Raw genomic sequence first — 21440 nt, forward strand, 5'->3', positions numbered from 1 at the left:
GTCATAGCTCACAGGGCTCCAGGGATCCTCCCGCCTCAGCCTCCTGAGTAGCTGGGATTTCAGGCATGTGCTACCACACCCAGCTAATTTTTAAAATTTTTGTAGAGACAGGGTCTTGCTATGTTGCCCGGCATGGTCTTGTACTGGCTTCAAGCAGTCCTCCCACCATGGCCTCTCAAAGTTCTGGGATTATAGGAGTGAACCACTGTGCCTGGCCTTACAATAGTTTTTAAAGTAAAAGGATGATAGCATTACACAGATCAGAGGGTGGGCTCCCATGGGACAGGGACACGCATGTGATGCTGGTACAACATCAGACCTCTCCTTCTTGTGCCTCAGTCTCTTCGTTTGATAAAGTGGGTATAATATTGGTACTTCCCTCAGAGTCACTGTGAGGATTCAATGAGCCGGGAAGCCCAAGAGCCGGTATACAGCAGGTGCTCCTGTTAACCGCTAGTCTTGGTGGTGGTACTGCTGGAGCACCCCTTCTCCTTCAGGGTGCTCCTGCAGTCTCTGGCACGGTGCTCAGGGCCACTCTGGTGACCGTCTCCCCCCACCAGGGCTGAGCCCACTGGGCTGCCTCATCCCCAGCCTCCAGCTCGGCTGCCGATGGGGAGCAGGGTGCCAGGAAATGCCGGGCTCGGGTGTGCGGGGAGGGGATAGACAGATTGCTGAGTGTAAACACGGCACCCAGACATACGCAGTTAGCACCGAGGCATGGCACTTGCCTTTTGCTGAGCACCCACGGGCGGGAGCTGTGCCCCAAGGCTGAGTGAGGTGGGGAGGAATGAGCTCTCCGCCCTCGAAGTGCTCCATTCTGGGGGCGAGCCCCATCGAGGGCAGCTTCAGGGGCTCTGGAGCCACATCCCTGGACTCACACCTGGGCTTCGCTCTTCACTTCAGCTCTCGGTGCACATGCCCTAGTCTGTGAAATGGGGGAAATAATAGTGCCTGTTGTTAATTGTTACAGTTAATAACCACATGTTAATATAAACTTATGTATCCTCGGCTGGGTGCAGTGGCTCATGCCTGTAATCCCAGCACTTTGGGAGGCTGAGGCAGGAGTAGTGCTTGAGGCCAGGAGTTCAAGACCAGCCTGGGCAAAATAGCGAGACCCTGTCTCTACAGAAATTTAAAAACTTACCTGGGCCCAGTGGTGGTGTGCACCGATAGTCCCAGCTACTTGGGAGGCTGAGGCAGGAGGATCACTTTAGCCCTGGAGTTGGAGGTTCTAGTGCGCTATGATGACACCCCTGTACTCCAGTCTGGGTGACAGAGCAAGACTCTGTCTCAAAAAGAAAAAAGAATAATGTAACTATCAGAATAATGAACATAATACATTATATTTTATATATAGATTAATGTACATTTAGTTATAACAAATACTTGATTATAATTGTGATTGATTATCAATAATTATGTTAATCGTTTAATAGTAACTATAATAATTGTTATACTTCTCATAATATCAGTAATTATGTGAAGGCAAAATGAATTAATACATGGAAAGTCCTTCTGGGGCATAGGAAGTGCTTGATGGATGTTGTTTATTATAATAAATTGCATCAGTGAGCAATAGTGTCACAGTTCCTGTGAAGAGTATGCCATTCATGCAGGGATCTGAGAAGCATGCTTGAGTGAGTTTGAGGGGGTGTCACCTGGGCACAGCAGGGCGCCCAGTTGGGGTGCAGCAGTTGGGGTTTCCTGGGTGTCGCGTCACTGGCTTGGGCTGTGGGGCACAGGAACTGTGCAGGGCTTGGTTACAGGGGTGCCCCTGCAAGACCATGGAGGCCTCAGAGCAAACTGTATCTTGTCCCCCGAACCAGCCGCTGAGCAACCCTGTGTGACAGGGCATTCTAGTCCTTCCTCTTGTGTTCTGAAGAGGGCTTGCTCCTTAGAGCCACGTTGTCTAGAGATGACAAATTAGGGGCTACAAGTTGATACAGATGAGTGATATAAGCATATGTTTCTTGTAAAATACCCTTAGAATGGGAATGGAAACCACTTTTTCTTCTAAGTGACTTTGCAGGTATTTGGTCCCAGTTGTTTGCTTGGGCATTGTCAAGGTTGTTTCCTAAACAAAGCCCTAAGGAAACTCCATAGTGCCTTTTAATTCAAAATAGACCAGGGTGGCAGGGGTGGTGGCTCAGGCCTGTAATCCTAGCACTCTGGGAGGCCAAGGCGGGAGGATCGTTTGAGCTCAGGAGTTGGAGACCAGCCTGAGCAAGAGCGAGATGCCATCTCTACTAAACAGAAAAATTAACTGGGCGTGGCGGCACATGCCTACTTGGGAGGCCGAGGCAGAGGCTCACTTGAGCCCAGGAGTTTGAAGCCACAGTGAGCTATGATGGTGCCATTGCACTCTACTTGGGGCAACAGCAAGACTCTATCTCCAAAAAAACAAAAAACAAACAAAACAGATCATGGATGGCATCCACGGTCCCCAGGAGGGGAGCATCTATCTGTGTCACAAAGCCAGGTAGAGAGCTCAGAACAGATGTGTGCAAGGTGATACAGTTTCAAAAAGCAAAACAACTTTGAACATGGCAGAAATTTTTATTTATCCTATGTTCGTAGCCCCCAATAGGCTATAGTGTACAGAAACTACTTTCTCCCACCTGATGGGACCCCCTTCTATATACCCCTAAAGCATCAGCTTGTGGGCAGGTTGTTGGAGAGGTCCTCGTTTCATTTTGATTTGGTAGCTTTGAATTTATGAGCCTAGCCCCCTTCCAAGGGTGGTCGTGTTTGTGCTGGGCAGGAGCACCGCTGGGCAGGAGAGCAGGTGTGGGCACTCCGTTTCTGGGCCATAGGCATTGAATCCTGCAGGCCTGCAAAGGTGGCTGCCTTCATCCACTTCGTTATGTCTTTGTTTATGTTAAAAGTGGTATGTTTTAAATGCTTGCATGTGGTAAATCAGCACCTCAGCCTTACAGTGAAAATAAATGCTATTGACGGCATAATTATACGACTTAAACAGTTAATAGTGGAATTGTGCTGAAGGTTGTGAATACATGAATGGCAGTGGTGGGCAGGTCATAGCCCCAGGCTCAGGTGTGGGAAACGTATCTGGAGTCACAGGATGAAGTTCTAGTCTTGGGAACTGACTTTAGCTGCTGAGGGTGTGGGAAGAGGTAAGAATAGTCACAACAGCAGTCAGCCTGGCTGTTGTGCTTGCTGGGTAGCAGGCTCTTGTTAAGCGCTTTGCACACAAGGTTTTAATTCTTACCGCAAACCTCACGGGCTCCATCATCCTCCCCATTTTGGAAGTGAGGAAACTGAGGCACAGGAATGTTCTGGTCACAAAGCAATAAGTGGTAGGTCCCAGATTCCGCCCTGGGCAGCGTCTCCAGGTCCTGGAACCTTGACGGCTGTGCACATGGTCTGGGCATTAGACCCTAGACACGAGGTGGGGAGGTTTCATGACAGGCACGTTGACTCGGTCAGGTCAGGGAACACAGGAGGAGAGTGGCTTGCATTGCTTTGCTGTAACTGTGCAAACATACAGGACTTCTAAAGGTAATTCTCTGAAGTAGAGCAAATTTCATTATGGAATAAAAGGAAAAATCGACTTGGAACTTAATGGGTTTGGATTTTCCAGTGTTTTAATTAAAGAAAAATAAGTTGAATTGTTTTTTTATGATGCTGTTTTGAATAAATGAATACTATCTTGAGTTCTACTTTGCTTTTTTTGTTTGTTTGTTTTTGAGACAGAGTCTCACTTTGTTGCCCAGGCTAGAGTGAGTGCCGTGGCATCAGCCTAGCTCACAGCAACCTCAAACTCCTGGGCTCAAGCAATCCTGCTGCCTCAGCCTCCCAAGTATTGGGACTACAAGCATGTGCCACCATGCCCAGCTGATTTTTTTCTATATATATATATTAGTTGGCCAATTAATTTCTTTTTATGTATAGTAGAGACGGGGTCTCACTCTTGTCAGGCTGGTTTTGAACTCCTGACCTTGAGCAATCTGCTCACCTAGGCCTTCCAGAGTGCTAGGATTACAGGCGTGAGCCACCCCACCGGGCCTTGCTTTTGTTTTCTTAACCCTGGGTTTTTTGTTTGTTTGTTTTTAGACAGAGTCTCCCTCTGTTGCCCAGGCTACAGTGCCATGGCGGCAGCCTAGCTCACAGCAACCTCAGACTCCTGGTCTCAGGCAATCCTCCTGCCTCAGCCTCCTGAGTAGCTGGGACTGAGTTACAGACACTCTTGTCACCATGCCCCAAGCTGATGTTTTTGTATTTTTTAGTAGAAACAAGGTCTCACTATTGCTCAGGTTGGTCTGGAACTCCTAAGCTAAAGCGATCCTCCCACCTCAGCCTCCCAGAGTGCTAGGATTCCACGCCCGGCCTTAACTGTGCATTTCTACACTGTGTTGGGTTGTGGTTCCTCTGTGTCTTGTGAGGCTGGCCCTGCCACGCTCTGAGCAGTGGGGATTTATTTCCACCCAAGGCTGGCATTTTGGGAATTTTATTAAGCTATTCCTGCTGCTTGCTGATGCCAGGTCATCATCACATGATTTTATGGAGGATGATGACAAAATTGGGTAATGGAATGAGAGGCCTTTTTAAAACTGCTGCTGGCTCCCTCTACCACCCCTTTCTTACATCAGAACAAAAGGGCTGCTCTTAGGGAAGTGGCTGCAGAACCAAGGTCGAAGGTGGATGTTTTCCAGTTGTTTGGCTTGGTTCCTGCTTTGACCTTCATCCCGTAGGGTGCAGGGTGCCTTGACCTTCACTTGCTGTGGGGTTGCCGCCGTCGCTGTGATGAAATCTGGTCCCATCATGTGCTGAGGACGATGCTGAGCTTGTGCAGTTAGTGACTGAGAACTGGGGGCGGGAAGGCACATAAATTCGGTGCTAGGTTTTTTGTTTATATTTTTATTTTTAGGGTTAAACTGAAAAAAGGAAATGGAAAGCAGACTGTGGCATTTCTGAAAGTTGTGAGAGTGAGGGCACTTATGTCTTCAGATGATTTTCTCTCTCAGGATTCGAGATTGCAAAGCGGGCCTTGTGTGGCTGTGGGCGCTTGGCCCGTCCAGGCTAGCGGGCAGCTAGAGAAGGCCATTTGCTCAGCTCTTTCCCTGGGGAAATGTTACGTATTTTGAAGTGAATGATGTTTGCTGCCTTTGAGTTGATTATTTGATAAATAGTTATTTAAACTGAAGTAAATGGGCCAGGTGTGGTGGCTCATGCCTGTAATCTTAGCATTCTGGAAGGCCAAGGTGGGAGAATTACTTGAGGTCAGGAGTTTGAGATCAGCCTGAGCAAGAGCAAGACCCCATCTCTACTAAAAATAGAAAAAAGCTGGGCATGGTAGGGCGTGCCTGTAGTCCCAGCTATTTAGGAGGCTGAGGCAGGAGGATCGCTTGAACCCAGAAGTTTGAGGTTGCTGTGAGCTAAGCTGGCACCACTGCACTCTAGCCTGGGCAACAGAGTGAAACTCTGTCTCAACATAACCTTAGAAATTAAAATAAATACTATTAAAAAATAAAAAATATAAACTGAAGTAAATGGCTAAACTTAGAGGTTACATGATGATTTGTCAATGCCCCTCCTCCCCCCCAAAAAAAATGTATAGGAAATGTGCCCTGGTCCCTATAGTAGAGGATTCCAGAAGTTCAGCGTTTGTACTGACCATGTGTACCTGCTTCCCTCTCCATTCTGGGTTGTTTATGTCAGGAAAATAATAACTGAGTTAATTCACAGCCATTTGTAAGTTACCGTGAAACATTCAGGCCTATTGTGGATTGTCCCAGATATTTCCCAGCTATCACGGAATACCAACATGTTTACTAGTGATTAACTCTGTGTTCCTTCTGTTGAAGTTTTCCACGTGTGTCCGTTTTCCTTTTTTGGATGGTAGTTTCCTAGAGAGCGTAGACTGTCTAGTGCAGGCTCTGCGTACTTCTCACCTCCCGAGGCAGGCTGCACAGGCCGGCGTCGGCACCTGATGGGGCTCCGGCGTTGACGGCTGTCCCTGGATGCTCAGATAGATGAGCCTGGGAACAGTGGTGAGAGAGCTCAGTGACCTCGGGCGGATCAGACCAGCCGGTCCTCCCCCAGCTGCCCCACGCTGTTGCTGTTCTTGTCATCTGGTGGAACCAGAGGAGAGATTGTGTAGTGGTCTTAGCAGTTGGAGCTCCGTCTGTGCCAGTGTTCCTGTGATTTCTGAAGGGGCCTCAAGCAGGGCCACAGCGTTTTTTAAGAAAATGTTCTGAATGACAATTCCCGCTCACAAAATGATACATTCAGACAGTGCTTCTTCAACCCTTTTGAGTCGGGTCCTCTTCACATTCTTAAATTATCAAGGAACTCAAAGACCTTTTGTTTATGTGGGTTGTATCTATATTAATGTTTATTATGCTAGAAATTAAAGCTGAGTAAGTGAAATAAGCCAGGCACAGAAAGACAAATACTGCATGTTCTTGTATGTGGGAACCAGACAAACTTGATCTCCTGGATGTAGAGAATGGAATGATCGACTTCAGGTACTGGGAAGGTTGGGGTGAGAGGGAAGTGAGGTTGGTTAACGGGGCTAACATACAGTTAGTTATTTTGCACATTTCAGAGTAACCAGAAGAGAGGATTTGAAGTGATACCAACACACAGAAATAATGTGCATCTGGGTGATGGATATCCTGAGTTGATCATTGCAGTCTATGCATGTAATGAACACTCACATGTACCCCATAAATATATAAAATATTATGTAGCCATAAAAGAAAAAATAAAACTGAGGAGTTTAAAAAACCATTCAGGGTAATAAAATGAAAATAACAAGCCAAATGTGTATTAATATAAATATATCTTTACGAAAGACAGTTTTTTTCCAAAACAAATGTAGCAGGGAGAGTGGCATTGTTTTGTTTGTTTGTTTGTTTGTTTTTTATATTGTTTTTTATTTTTTGTAAATCTCTGTAAGGTTTAGCTTAAGGCAGCACTTGGCTTCTGTGTTCCATCTACAGGGATATGCTGTTTTAGTTGAAGTATAAGAAAAAAATCTGGCCTCACATAGATATGTAGCTGAAAAGGGGAATTATTTTAGTAGCCATTTAAGATAATTGTGGATATTCTTTGCTACTGTGCCAAAACTGGATGGACAGCTAGTAGTTTCTTTCCTTTTTCTTTTTCCCTGTTGCGCAGGCTGGACTGCAGTGGCGTGATCACAGCTCACTGCAGCCTCTAACTCCTGGGCTCAAGCGATTCTCCCACCTCCGCCTCTCCAGTAGCTGGGACTGCAGGCACCACCACCACACCCAGCTAATTTTATTTTTTGTAAAGACAGGTCTAGCTGTGTTGTTCAGGCAGGTCAGATAGTAGTTTTTACAAAAAGCAGTGTAGAATCTGAAATCATATCAGTTGCAGCTTGAATGGATCCTTGACTCATGTGTGATTTTCTAACGTCATGCATCAGTCATTTGGAACATATTGATTCACTGTGTTATGCAGATCTTCCAAATATCGACACATTTAATTACATAAAGATCAAAACATTCCAGTTCAGGAAAAGCACCACTGATCTCATCAAAAGTCTTTACGTATTTATTCACGTGTGATTTTCTAACGTTATGCATCAGTCATTTGGAACATATTGATTCACTGTGTTATGCAGATCTTCCAAATATCGACACATTTAATTACATAAAGATCAAAACATTCCTTTCAGGAAAAGCACCACTGATCTCATCAGAAGTCTTTACGTATTTGGGAGTTTTAAGCTCATGGTGGTGAATGTAAGTTTCCCACAATTCTAGTTTTTATGTTAAAGCTTGAACTTTATGATTGTCACAGATACTGTCATCTGTCTTCTTTGAGGTGGAAGGTCAGTTGGCTCAGTTTTGCAAAGATGTCTGCCAGCAACCAGCTCTGATCTCCCACCAAAAAGGCGATGGCTCACAGCTCGCCACTCACCTGCTTCTCGGGACAGCCATCATGCTGGGGATGTGTGCACTACCCACTTCCTCACATAGAATGTTAAAAAGGCTTGAGAGTCTGTGTTTAATAAAATTAATGCTTTTTACTACTGTGTTCAGGAGTTGTTTTTGGTGTCCCTAGGTGGGCATGATGTTCAGGATGTTTTAAGGTAAACTGACTTTTTCCCCTGATATGTGCATATAATCCAGTGGCCAGGCGTGCAGTAGGTGCCTCCAACCTGCTCTGTGCTGACGCACCTGCAGCTTTACCTGCCGCTGAGTCATCAGTGAAAGTGTCAGCACAGGGGAAAACAAACAGCCTTGGCAATCCCTGGGAGTTCCGTGGACCACACTTACAGAATTGGAAGAATTTCACTCTACAAAATGGTTTGTGTGTATATGTGAGAGAGAGAGACTACTTAACCCCAGAGTGTTTGAGAGATGTTCCACTTTAAATTGTATCACAATTTACAGACATACTTTAAGAAAACTGCTCAAGAAGACAGTCGATTTGGAATCTCAATTCTCAGTGTGTGTGCGGCGGCTCCCTGGCTGTGTTCACTTCAGGGATTTGGTAGGCTGTGTTTTTGTGTTCAAGGCCTGTGGCTGGATCGTTCCCTTGGGTAGGTGTGGGTGAAGGCTGTGGGCAGCAGACGGGGCTTGTGGGCTGCAGCCTGGTGGGCACTCCCCTGTACATTGTGGGTGAAGGGGCTGGCCGCCTTGCTCGTGTCTTGCAGACAACTTTTTGAAAATAGGCCACTTCAGTGAGTGGTGTCTACAGCGTGTTGACATTGTATTTATGCTTTCTGTGGAGGAGTTTATGAGAGTTATTGCCTTCTTACAAAAGCCTCTGTCTTTACCAGGTGATGCAGGTGGATCTTTCTAATAGTTTAAGCACACATGGAGTTGGGTGTTCATCTCAGAGAGGGCAGCAGCCTGGACATGCCTTCTGCTCCCTACTAGTTCCCAGAATGGACCGGTAGGCATTGTTGTGGGTCATGGAGAAAGACCTCTTCCCTGCCGCCCATGCTGCCTGTTCCTCATTTCCATTTTATTTAAAAATAAAGTGTATCCCAGCTCCCAGCAACCTCCCCCCCAGAAATAGCCCAAACCCACCCAGAGATTGGTTGGTGGGTGTGCTTGGGTGAAGGGTCTTTGCTGTGATGTCTCAGGATGGTTGTTGTGTGCCTTTGCTGGTGGGTTCTGACCTGCCCTGGGGAGTGTGGGGAAAAGGTGCAACCTGCGTCTGGAAGTGTCTTCCTCTTAATCACCATGTGGGCAGTTGCCAGTGTTCACGCCATTGCCGAAGTCTTGCACTCACTTGCCTGCGGACGGGCCCCACTGTGGGTGGGACGCAGATGGCAGCCTCGACATCTGTGGCCAGGCCTGGCTCGGCACCTGCCCCTTCTCTGTCCGGATCTCTGTCTCTGCAGTCTGTCTTTCTCTGGGCGTTCGTCCGTCTGCGTGTCCCTTTAACGTCTTGAGCACCTACTCTGTGCTGGGCCCTGTTACAGGTGCTGAAGAGAAAGCAGCAGCCAAAGTGGACCACTCTGCCCCTCGGGGAGCTTGTGATCTAGCGCGGGAGGTGGGCAGAGTCCAGTACAGCTACAGGGCGTTTGGTGCGAACAGGAGGTTGGGGAGGGAGGCCCTTGCAATGGCAGGTTCCAAGGGAGCAAGGCTGCAGCGTGTGACTGTGGGAGAACCTGTGGAAAGGCCAGGGCTGGGCAGTGGGGGGGGCAGACGGCAAGCGCAGGGGCCACCATGTCCACCGGCTGTGGCCGCACTCCTGGGTGCAGAATTTATTAATGGAGTGCAGCCTGGCCAGGGAGTGTGGGTGCTGTATGGTCCCCTCCAGTGCACTGCTGGGTGTGGTGCCCCTCCCTGGTCCCCCCTTTTCTGCTCATGGGAATTTCCTCTTTCCAGGATCTGCTGAAAATGGGTTCCTTGTAAAACCTTACCAGAGAGCTAAGACTCCCTCGGTCCTTCCTCCACAGTCCTATGGTAGTTGGCTTGTGCCTGCTGTTTACTTCCTTCACCTGGTGTTGTACTGGTCATGCAGGTCAGTCTCCCCACTTTGTGGCCAGCCCCTGTCATAACCCAGCTGTAGAGAGACTTCTCCAGGTTAGCATTTATTGGGGTTCCGTGGGCATTAGGTCCCACCATGGTGGAACTGAGGGGCTGTGGGGAGGGCAGCATGGGGTGCTGAGTGGAAGGAGAGAGCTGGGGCCCCGGTGGCTGGAATGCTGCACCTGGATGGACCGAAAGACACTGACCAGCCAGGCCTTGGGTGAGGGCTCCTTGACCTGGCTGCAGATGCTCCTAGAGGCCACAACCAGGGTTAGGAAGGGGCCAGGATGGGGAAGAAATACTGTTCTGTGACCCAGCAGATGAACCTCGTCACTGTGGAGCAAGTGGGAAGTCACAATCTGGCAGATTCCTGCTTTTGCCTGATGCCTTCATCATCGAGCTTCTTCAGGGTGGTGGGTCAGTGGCCCCAACCACGGGAGCTCTGCCGGCGCTGCAGAGTCCAGCCAGGGCCTGGTGGTTTCCGTGAGGCATCCTGGCCGCTGGTGGACGTCAGGTTGTTTCCAGCGACCTGCTAGGTTGCCGTGGGTGAGTTTCACAGGCGATGTGCTGTGCCGATGGCCGAGACCCTCTCAGCCATCAACCTGCTCCAGGTGTCCATGGGGCTCCACCGCCCGTGGCAGCAGTGGCCTGCACAGCACCAGGGAAGGGACCAAGATGCTGCAAGGAGAGAACCTGCAATCCTTCTGCTGGGTCTTGACTGATAATCATGAAGAAAAGAATAAAGGTTGGCAGGGTGGTGTTCTGAAGGCTGGTGGTTTTCACAGGGAAGGAGTTCTGTGCTGCCGGGGCCCCTGCGGTCTGCTGCCTGCTCTGGGTGCTGGGACAGGAGGAGCCAGGAGACCAGAGGGTGACAGGCAAGAAGCCCGCAGCACGGCTCGGGGAGAGGGAAGATGGCAGGTGGTCAGAGAAGAGTGTAGACACCCTTGATCTGTTGGGTCATCCCCGTCTTGTGCGGCACTCACATCCGGAGGACGGCAGCTGTGTTTCTCAAGGTGGAGCTAACAGAGCCCCACGTCACCGCTGCGTGCCTGTGAGTTGCAGTTGAAGAAGACCCGAGAAACCCGCTGGTGCTGCGGATTCCCTTGTTCAGTGCATTCTCTGCAGACGGAAGGACCGGGTCCTCTCCTAGGGAGCATGAAGGAGCTCAGTGCTGACAGCATTCATCGGTTAGATGTCAAAATTTTTTTTACCATTTTAAAGGAAACAGTTCCATGGCATCAACTGCATGACGATGTTGTACGGCCACTACGTCTTATGCAGAACATTTCACCACCTGCAGCCCTCCAGGCACCCTCCTCCATTCCCCTCCCCACCCCCAGCCCCTGGCAGCCACCATGCTGCATTCTGGCTCTGTGGATTTACCTGTTCTGGACACTTTGTATACCTGGAATCTCATAAATGTGGCCTTTTATGTCTGGCTTCCTTCATGCAATAATATTTTCTAGGTTCATCCACGTTGTAGCATGTGTCAGTAACTTCATTTCTCTTTATGGCTGCATATTATCCCACAGTTGGGGTATACTACATTTTACTTATCCATTCATTTGTCAGTAGACATTGGGTTGTTTCCAAATATTACATATATAGTTTTTATTTAAAAATATTTTTTGGGATGGTCTCACTACGTTGCCCAGGCTGGAGAGCAGCGGCTATTCACAGGCACGATGAGGGCGCACTACAGCCTTGAACTCTTGGGCTCACGTCATTCCCCTGCCTCAGCCTGCTGAGTAGCTGGGACTACCGGTGTGCAGTGCTGAGCCTGGCTTATGTTTTAATTATAAAATTTTAATTTGCTGTGCTTTCAAGCCTTGCCAGAGTCATAAACATATGCAACATTATTGGGGTATATAGGCAAGTTTGGCCATTCTTTCTTGTTGTGCTGAAGTTTCAGAGAACACTATACATTAAGTACTCACTTTACATTGTCCACAGGTTCTTGGAAACTGCAACTTTAAGTGAAACAATGTTAAGGAAACCAATTTTTTTCCTTCATTGTCACTGTAATGAAACATTATCAGAGAACCTGCTGTATGTCGTTTTGCATTAAGTCATAGTTTCTAAGACCTGCAGGAAGACGCTAAGTGAGGACTTAACTGTAGTCGTCCCTTGTTTGCTCTTGCGGAAGGTGTGAGTTTGTCCCTACGCTGTCTCCCTGAGCCCCACCTCAGCAACCGGAATCTACTTGGTTTTTCGGGCAAATTAAAACGTGTTCGTCCTGGAAGGACAGCCTTCAGTGCCATTTCTCTGTGTGTGTAATTATGGAAAAATCTTTCCTCATTTTTACTAAACCTGAGTTGTAAATATTTTACTGTGAGCATGACTGATTAATAATCACGAGAAAACAACTTATTCTGCATAATTTGTTTATAACATCAGTCATGTTTAGTATATTTCAAGGCTTGAAGGCAGAGAATATTAAGCAGAGTAGGGAAAATAAACAAAGTTATTTTTGACACTTTGCTTCATTTTGCAGGAGTTAATTGGCATGTCCCTTTAGGAAGGACCTCCTCACACCTGGCTGTTAACTTTCCCTTTCTCGATTTGCTCCTGGGCTAATTCTGAAGCCTATGAGCAGGTTTGGAGCTTTCTCTTTCTTGAAAAGTTCCTTTTATTTAGCTTCAGTCATGTTTGTCATGTCAGTTCGTCAGTCATGTTTGTCATTGTTCCTTTTCTTGTTCAAGTCCATGGTCAAGAGAAAACGGCTGGGAATGGCCTCTAAACCCGGACCATAGCAAAGAAAGATTCTATGAGGGGAATAAAAAAGAAAGAAAAAAAGAACAAAGAAATAAAAGGCAAGGCATTTCTCCAGTGTGGCGAGCCGAGCAGATTGCTGTGAGAGAGATCGGAAAAGGGGGGAGAGGAAAAGGAAAAGGGGACTTGGAGAGAGACTTTGTGCTTCAGTGTTTCAGGACAGTCGGCCCAATACGTCAAGACCTCGGATCACTAGATCCCCTTGGTCTCTGCTGAACAACCAAGGGATTCCTATTCCAGCACAACTCACAAAATCCAGCACACCCGCCCACACTGACGTGGGCAGCCACATGTACACCAGCAGCCTGGCCACCTTCACCAAATACCCTGAATGAAGAATTGGAAGACTTTTTGATGGTACAGAACCCATCGTTTCAGACAGTCTCAAACAGCACTATTTCATTGACAGAGACGGACAGATGTTTATATCTTGAATTTTCTACGAACTCCTCATTCCTGATGATTGCAAGGACTACACTTTGTTATATGAAGAGGCAAAATATTTTCAGCTTCACCCCATGCTGTTGGAGATGGAAAGATGGAAGCAGGACAGAGAGACGGGTCGCTTTTCCAGGCCTTGCAAGTGCCTCGCGGTGCGTGTGGCCCCAGACCCTGGAGAAAGGACCACACTCGGCGGTGACAGATCCTCCATAGAAGGAGTGCTTCCAGGGGTAGGTGACGCGATGTGTGACTCTGTCAACACCAGCTGGAACCACGACTCAGCGCATGTCGTCAGGTTTCCACTCAGTGGTTACTGTCACCTCAACTCATTCCAGGTCCTGAGAGGTTTCAGCAAAGACAATTTGAAATCCGGGCTCCTGTGGGGGAGGCGTGGACTCGTCCCAGTTCAACGAATACGTCCTCCGGCAGGGACTGAGGAGGATGCCCCGCACACCCTCGGTCATCCGGATAAAGCAAGGGCCCCTGGACTAAGTGCACATATTTCTTATGCAAAAAGGAAAACGTACACAACAAATTAACACAAACAGCAAAGGGACATTTATGTGCAGTTGGGACAGCAAACCAAGTCCTGGACCTAAAATTGAATAAAAGACACGTTTATATCCAATAGAGACCACACCTGTATTCATATGGGAACAGTTAGAATAGTGATATCCTCAAGGTGTAAACAATATATAAATATAAATGTCAAAAGGTAGGAAATCCAAAAAAGAAAAAAAAAAGGTGATAGCTGCAGTTGGTGGTGTCATGGCCGTGAAGTGTCCCGGGCCTCCCGAGGCCTCTGACCAATAACATAGGCCATGAGCGGTGAGGCCACACTCTCCTTACAGTTTACACTGCCAACAGCCGTCCACCCTTTCTTTTTCCTTTTTTTTTTTTTTAAATAAACAAAAAACATAAACACCTTGAATTGAGTTTCTCTGCATATGGAGGTTTTATGTCTCTGTCTAGGTGGGGACCAGGCAGGACTTCAGAAAACCTCTCGTGAGCACATTGCATTTGAAAGGCGTTAGACATGAAATTTTAAATGTAGTTTGTATAGAAGTCACACATTTTGTCTGCTATATGGATGTCAACTTTACTTTGTTTTTAAGCTGATCGGTTTTGGCTGGGCACTGGTGGCTCACACCTGTAATCCTAGCACTCTGGGAGGCCGAGGCGGGAGGATTGTTCAAGGTCAGGAGTTCGAGACCAGCCTGAGCAAGACCGAGACCCCGTCTCTATTAAAAATAGAAAGAAATTGGCCAACAAAAAATATATAGGAAAAATTAGCTGGGCATGGTGGCAAATACCTGTAGTCCCAGCTACTCAGGAGGCTGAGGCAGGAGGATCGCTCGAGCCCAGGAGTTTGAGGTTGCCGTGAGCTAGGCTGTCGCCACAGCACTGTAGCCCAGGCAACAGAGTGAGACTCTGTCTCAAAAAACAAACAAACAAAAAAACCAAAAACATCATCAGTTTTGCTAAAGGGGCCAAAATTATTCCTTGATAGAGTTGCTCCAGTTTGAGTCCACTGCTTTCCTACAACTTTTCAAATTTTATAATGTATGAAATACAATAAACTGTTTAAAAAAAGAGAGAAAGAAATAAAAGGCAATATTTTCAAACAAAAAAAAGCCAAAAACATTTTTTAAAAGACCCCTGGCCCCCAGTGTGTGAGGTCCCTCATTTAGAGTGGTTCTGGAACCACTGGAGGCTACAGAGCCTCCCCGGGGGGAAAGCACACTGGGTCACCCACACCATCTCCTGCAGCCTCAGGCATGTATGTAGCTGGGCCGAGAACCTGGCCGCCCTGTCCCTGTGCAGATCTGCCCAGCCGGGTCTGCCCCAGCCTGAAGCCCTGCCTCTCCCCTGTGTCCTCGAACCCCAACTCAGGCTCCCGCAGCCAGGTCATCCCATTCCGCTTGGGTCATTCACTCATTTGCTGTTGTATTTTTTTAAGCTTTAGAAAATATTTTTAAATTTTGGGCTCAGCACCAGTAATCCTAGCACTCTGCGAGGCCAAGGCAGAGTGATTGTTTGAACTCAGGAATTGGATACCAGCCTGAGCAAGAGCAAGACCCCCTCTCTATTAAAAATAGAAAAATTAGCCCGGCCTGGTGGTGTGCTACTGTAGTCCCAGCTACTTGGGAGGCTGAGGCAGGAGGATTACTTGAGACCAGGAGTTTGAGGTTGCAGCGAGCTCCAATGACGCTATTGCACTCTACTCAGGGCAACAGAGCAAGACTCTGTCTCAGAAAAAAAAAATTTTTTTTTATTTCAAAAATGTATGAAAGGAGAGAAAGTCTACCGTGTTTCCCCGAAAATAAGACAGGGTCTCATGGCACTCACTCTAGCCTGGACAACAAAGTGAGACCCTGTCTGAAAAAATATATAAATAAATAAAAATAAGACAGGGTCTTATATTTATTTTTCCTCAAGAAGATACCCTAGGGCTTATTTTCAGGGGATGTGTTATCTTCCCCTCAAAGCCTCAGGTTGCAGCACACACAGGATGGCCGGGACCTGACAGGGGGAGCCGACCTTGTTGGTGGGGCTGCCCACACCTTTCCGGTCACCTCTGGGATAGTAGCTGTCACGATGGGGCAGATGAGAAGGGCTGCTCATCTTTACCGCTCTGCAACGAAATGCATGAGTTGTGCAGACACGCTGTGTAGCCACGCCCATCACTAGGTCTTATTTTCGGGGTAGGGCTCATATTGCACAAATACTTAGAAATCCTGCTAGGGCTTATTTTATGAGTAGGTCTTGTTTTCGGGGAAACACGGTAATGTATTAATCACCTAGTCTCAAGAAGTCTCAACAATCTTATTTTCTTACCTGACAATTTTGAAGCAAATCCCACATACTGCATCATTTATCCCTAAATTACTTGAATGTGTGCATCTGAAAGATGCAGATTCTGGTTTTATTTTTTGTGTTTCTTAATATGCCACACTAATCTGCGTATCATTCCAGTTGTAGCATGTGTGCTGCCGAAATGAGCACTGATCAAGAGCAATGTTGTGTTTTGTCTTGTTTTTGAGATGGGATCATGCTATGTAGCCCAGGCTGGTCTCAAACTCCTGAATCAAGCGATCTTCCTCCCTCAGCCTCTTGAGTTGCTGAGACTACAGGTGTACGCCACCGTGACTGGCTCCAGGTCTCTGTAAAACCAGGTCACGGTACTGTGACCGCGATGGATGGCCATTTCTCAGTCGTGAAACGGCGCAGTCTTAGGTTTCCCAGTTGTCTCAGTTTGTTTGAATCACTATTTGTACATGTAATTAGCTGTTAATCCAAACATACCTAAGCATTTTTGCTTATGTAATTTTCAAGTTCTTCAAAGTTAACTGTCAGCTGGATGGAAACTCATGCTGAGCAGAGACCACATTTGCTTTTAACTTTTCTGATAGCCCAGAGCGTGTGTTGGTCACTCAGATGAGTTTGAGAGTGTTTTCCGTTGTGTCATTTCCCTGGTGCTCCTCACAGCTTTGTGGCTTAAAACAGCATTTCCTCCTGCACCTGAGGCTCTGGGGCTGCTGGGTCTGGCAACCCCCTGGGCGTCCGGTCACCAGCCACCTTGGCTAGGTCCTCCCATGCACCTGATGACCAGGGGCCACCACAGCACTGCTCCCCCATGTGTGGGGAATAGGGGCTCATATCCTGGAAGGCAGGGGTCCTGGCAGGGTGAGCAGAAGCAGGTGGGCACATTGGCTGGTCCCTGGTGGGCGTGGAATGTTTGTTGGCTCCTGTGCTGTTGGCCGGGCAGGTCTCGGGGCCAAGCCTGAGTCTGTGGAAGGGGCCACGGTTACAGGGTGTAGGTCATGGACACAGGTGGGTTGTCAGCCCAGTCCACCAAGTGGTGTGGTGGTGGAGGAACAGGCTGGTCATGAGGGAGCCTGTTAAATCTGGCCCTGGTGAGGCACTGACATTGACTGTGACGTAGGTGACCTCGAAAACATCATGGCTAAGGAGGCAGACACAGAAGCCCACATGTGTGATTCCACTTGTAGGGAAAGGTCCAGAACAGGCAGCTCCACAGAGACAGAGAGCAGATGAGTGGTTGCCAGGGCTTGGGGGAGGTGGGGTGGGGGGTGACTGCTTAGCGGGTGTGAACTTTCTTTTGGGGTGATGGAATGCTCTGGAATTACAGCGGTGATGGTTGCACAACATTGTGAACATACTAAAAGCCACTACATTGTATGCTTTAAAATGGTTACAATAGTAAATTTTATGTGAATTTTAATATGAAGGAGATAAAAAAACAGTCCTGGATCCACGTCATGCATATTTATCAACTCAGCTTTCCAAACTCAGCCAGGGTTGAGCTGGGAGGCCTGGCATAGTTTACCTTGAGGTGTGCAATTTTGGTTGGTTGAACCCCTCAGATGACATTTGGGGTCACCAGGGTGCGCAAGACCATCTCTGGTCTGGAGGCTGTTGTCGTGCCCCTGCCTGCTGTCTGAGGTTCAAGTAGGCAGCTGTGGGCCCACCTCATAGGTAGCAAATGAATGAGAGCTTGGCTGCTGGATGGAGCCCAACCTGCATCCGTAATTATGTCATCTAAAAGGTGGCAGGCAGGCTCCCCGTCTGGCACAGTCCAGAATCCAAACTGTGTGAGCCTGACTTTCTCTAGGCTTCTGAGGGACACAACACAATGTCGATTTGTTTTGAACCGTGAGCCTGTCTCTCTCCAGGAAAGAATTGATTAAAGAAGCCAAGCAGTCCTGGGGATTTTATCTGCTTGATTTTTCAACAGTTTACTCCTAATTAATTATTCTGACTAGAAAAAATTGTACCTCTCCAGGATGCCAGTATTTAGAAATGACATTTCAAATATCTGGTTGGACAAATTGGGGAAATTTTCTGATTTCTGTCATTTGTTAAATTTGCTTTTAAGTATCCCCCCAGGGAGCTGTGTTTGTTCCAAGTGCCAGGAATTAAAGTGGGATTTGCATCAACTGGATGGAGCCATAGGTACTGGCTGCACAGGCCTTGCCAAAGCTTGCAGGGAAATTTTACTTAAAATGAAGCTAAAGCTTATTTTACTCTGCCTTTTCAGATGTTTCTGTTAAGGAATGTTCCTTTTTTTCCCCCTTGGAACAGCATGATTTTTAAAAAATTTTTAAAAATTGATACATATTAGATGTCCGTCTTTTCAGGGTACATGTGATAATTTGTTATTCATATAATCAAATCAGAGTGATTGGGATACCCATAACTTTAGATGCTTACTTTTTATTTATGTTAAGAACATTTGAATTATTCTCTTATAGTTTTGAAATGTGCAGTCAGTTAGTGTTAACTAGTCACCTTACTGATCTACAAAACATCGGGTCTTATTTCTTCTACCTAGGTGTGTGTTTGTAGCCACATCGTGATTTTCTAATAGCATCATAATGTATAGATTGCCATTCAGTCATTTGCTCACCTTACATTAAAACAATATTTCTTTTCACAGTATATATAGTGATTGGAACTTAAGATAACTGTTGGGAGTATTTTTTTCTTTTCTTTTTTTTTGACACCATGGGTACTACTAGGGAATATTCTTATAACTAAAAATATACTGGGTTGAAATGCTGGATTTCTGAATATATCACTGAGGAGAGGACATTTTTTCCCTTTACAACTGCATGTAGACATGACTCTGCAGACATCCACGCTGTGGATATTTTGATGTGTAACAAGAAACAATGTGCTCCTCCCTCCCAAAAAAGTATAAATGGAGACTCAATTTTTCATTCATAATATTTATTTTTTACATTTATTTTACTCTTTTTTTTTTTTAAAGAACTTGTATTCATTTTAGAAAACATAGTTACTAGAGAGGGATGTATTAGTTGGGGTAGGTGGAGCTCTCAAAACAAATAGACCCAAGCTTTGTGGCCCAGGAATTCAAACCTTGCAGAAGCTTATTTTTCCTTCATGTAAATTTCCAGAGGTGTGTGAGGCTTAGAGGGTCTGCTCCATGGAGCCATCCAGGGACTCGGGCTTCATGGCGCCCTCTATCTGAAGGGAAAGACCAAGGAGGAGGGCAAGGAGGAATCTGTGGGCTGGCCCAGCATCCCCAGCAGGGAACAGTTTCATGGAAGACAGGTTTTCCACAGACCAGGGTGGGAGGGGGCAGCTCAGGCTGGGATGTGCGTGATGAGGAGCAGCTATCAGTACAGATGAAGCTACTCTTGCGCACTGGCCTGCCACTCATCTCCTGCTGTGTGGCCGGGTTCCTAACAGGCCGGGGACTGGGAACAGTCTTCAGCCTGGGGGTTGGGGACTGCAGGGCTGGTCCACACCTGACCTGGCACCATGCACCTAATGACCAGGGAAGCATGCCGACTCGGGTCAGTCTGCCATCTGCGATCGCAAGTTCCATCAACCCTGGGTTCAACCAACTGTGGGTTGAAAATATTTGATAAAAAGCAATTTAAAAAAATAGCAATACAGGCTGGGTGCAGTGTATGCCTGTAATCCCAGCACTTTGAGAGGCCAGGCCAGGCCAGGATGACCACTTAAGGTCGGGAGTTCAAAATCAGCCTGGGCAACATAGACCCTCCCCATCTCTACAAAAAATTAGCTGGGTTGTGTGTACCTGTAGTCCTAGATACTTGGGAGGCTGAGGCAGAAGGATCACTTGAGCCTAGGAGTCTGGGGCTACAGTGAGCTGTGATTGTGCCACTGCACTACAGCCTGGGTGACAGCACAAGACCCTGTCTCTTGCTAAAACAATAACAACAAAAAAATCACAAATTTTAAAAATGTAATATAACAGCTATCTACTATGTAGCATTTATATTGTATTTAATATTAAGTATTATAAGTAGTGTGGAGGTAAGCTAGAGCACACAGGAGGATGTTTGTAGGTTATGTGCAAATACTATGCCACTTTATATCAGGGGCTCGAACATCCCTGGAATTAGTATCCTGGGAGGGGGCCGCGCCACCGGAACTAGTCCCCTCGGGTATCGAGGGACGACTGGCAGGCGTGTGCCCAATTGCTGTTGAAAATGAGGCAGCCAGACTGGTGCGGTGGGGGTGGGGGGAAGAGAAGATTAGAACCTGCCTGGACGTCATTCATCAATGACGTGCATGCTCGTCGGCCTGCTATTTGCCGGGCGTTCTGCTCAGTGCTGGGAATGTACCTGTGAACAGCAACGACGCTGCCCTCCCTGGGTTTGCCTCGTGCAGGGAGCACAGAGCTCGTAGCGTGCCGGGCAGCAAGTGCTGTGGAGAAAAACAGTGAAGAGGGGAGTGAGGTGGGCAGAGGCCATTTGTGACATGGCACAGTCAGCAGTGGTCTCTAAGAAGATGACATCTGAGTACAGACCTGGAGGAGGTGAGTGAGTGAGCAAGCCACAGGGACCTCTGAGGAAAGGATGCGAGCAAAAGAAATGGCCCGGGGCAGAGGCCCTGGGGCAGGCACCGGTTGGGCATTTTGTGGCTTGTGGATGGCAAAGAGAGCAGGAGGATAGGGGCGGGGTGGGGTGTTAGCAGCGAGGCTGTGGCTGCTCACCTGATGGCAATGGGATGCCACAGAGGGTTTGAGCAGACGAGTGTCTGTCCCAGCCATCCTTGCTGGTCTCTGGCTGCTGCGTGGACACACAGGGTGGTCCTGGTAGGAGCTGTGCAGTGACACAGGTGGGGAAAGATGGTGGCTTGGACCGGGGTGTTAACGGTGGAGATGGTCATTTCAAAGGTGTCTTAGAGGGAGGGGCAGTAAGATTGTCCCAGGCCAGATGTGAGATGGGACTGTAGAGATCAGGGATAACACCAACATTTTGGCCTGTTTCTAGTTCAGGATCATTGGGACAAAAAAAGAGAGAAAGAAAAAAATAACATCTTGGCCTGAGCAATGGCCTCGTGACTGAGACGAGAGCACCTGGATGGGCATTAATTGCAGGGCCTTGATGACCCAGTCTCATGGGTTCAGAGCAGTCGGGAGGATCTGCTTGACTGGAGAGAGGGAGGGTAAGACTTGGAGCCAGTCAGTGTAGACTACTCTTTCCAGTATGGCTGCTGTGGACGGGGGAGGAGGAGGCAGAGTGAGGCACCAGGGAGAGTGTGGGTCTTGGAGGCGCGTCTGGGCGTGCCGGTCAGCGGGGTGCCCTAGACAGCCAGGGAGAGGTATGGAGGGGGCGGCAGGAGGTCCCAGGGGATGTTTGGACCAGCAAGCCTGGGAAGCCAGGCGAGGCCCCGGGGCGTGCTGCAGGTGGATGTGGCAGTCTGGGGAAGCAAGCTCTCAGCAGG

The 21440-nt window shown here is 47.7% G+C and overlaps 1 protein-coding gene and 1 pseudogene across 1 annotated transcript in view; both read left to right on the top strand.

The window, feature by feature from the left end:
* AGO2 (argonaute RISC catalytic component 2) overlaps positions 1-21440 on the top strand; it is a 122578-nt gene that overhangs the window by 16696 nt on the left and 84442 nt on the right. The gene's annotated exons all lie outside the window — the stretch shown is intronic.
* Positions 12791-14660, top strand: LOC105855157 (BTB/POZ domain-containing protein KCTD1 pseudogene; annotated as a pseudogene).

Source organism: Microcebus murinus, chromosome 7 (genome assembly GCF_040939455.1).
Source record: "Microcebus murinus isolate Inina chromosome 7, M.murinus_Inina_mat1.0, whole genome shotgun sequence".
Taxonomy (NCBI): Eukaryota; Metazoa; Chordata; class Mammalia; order Primates; family Cheirogaleidae; genus Microcebus; species Microcebus murinus.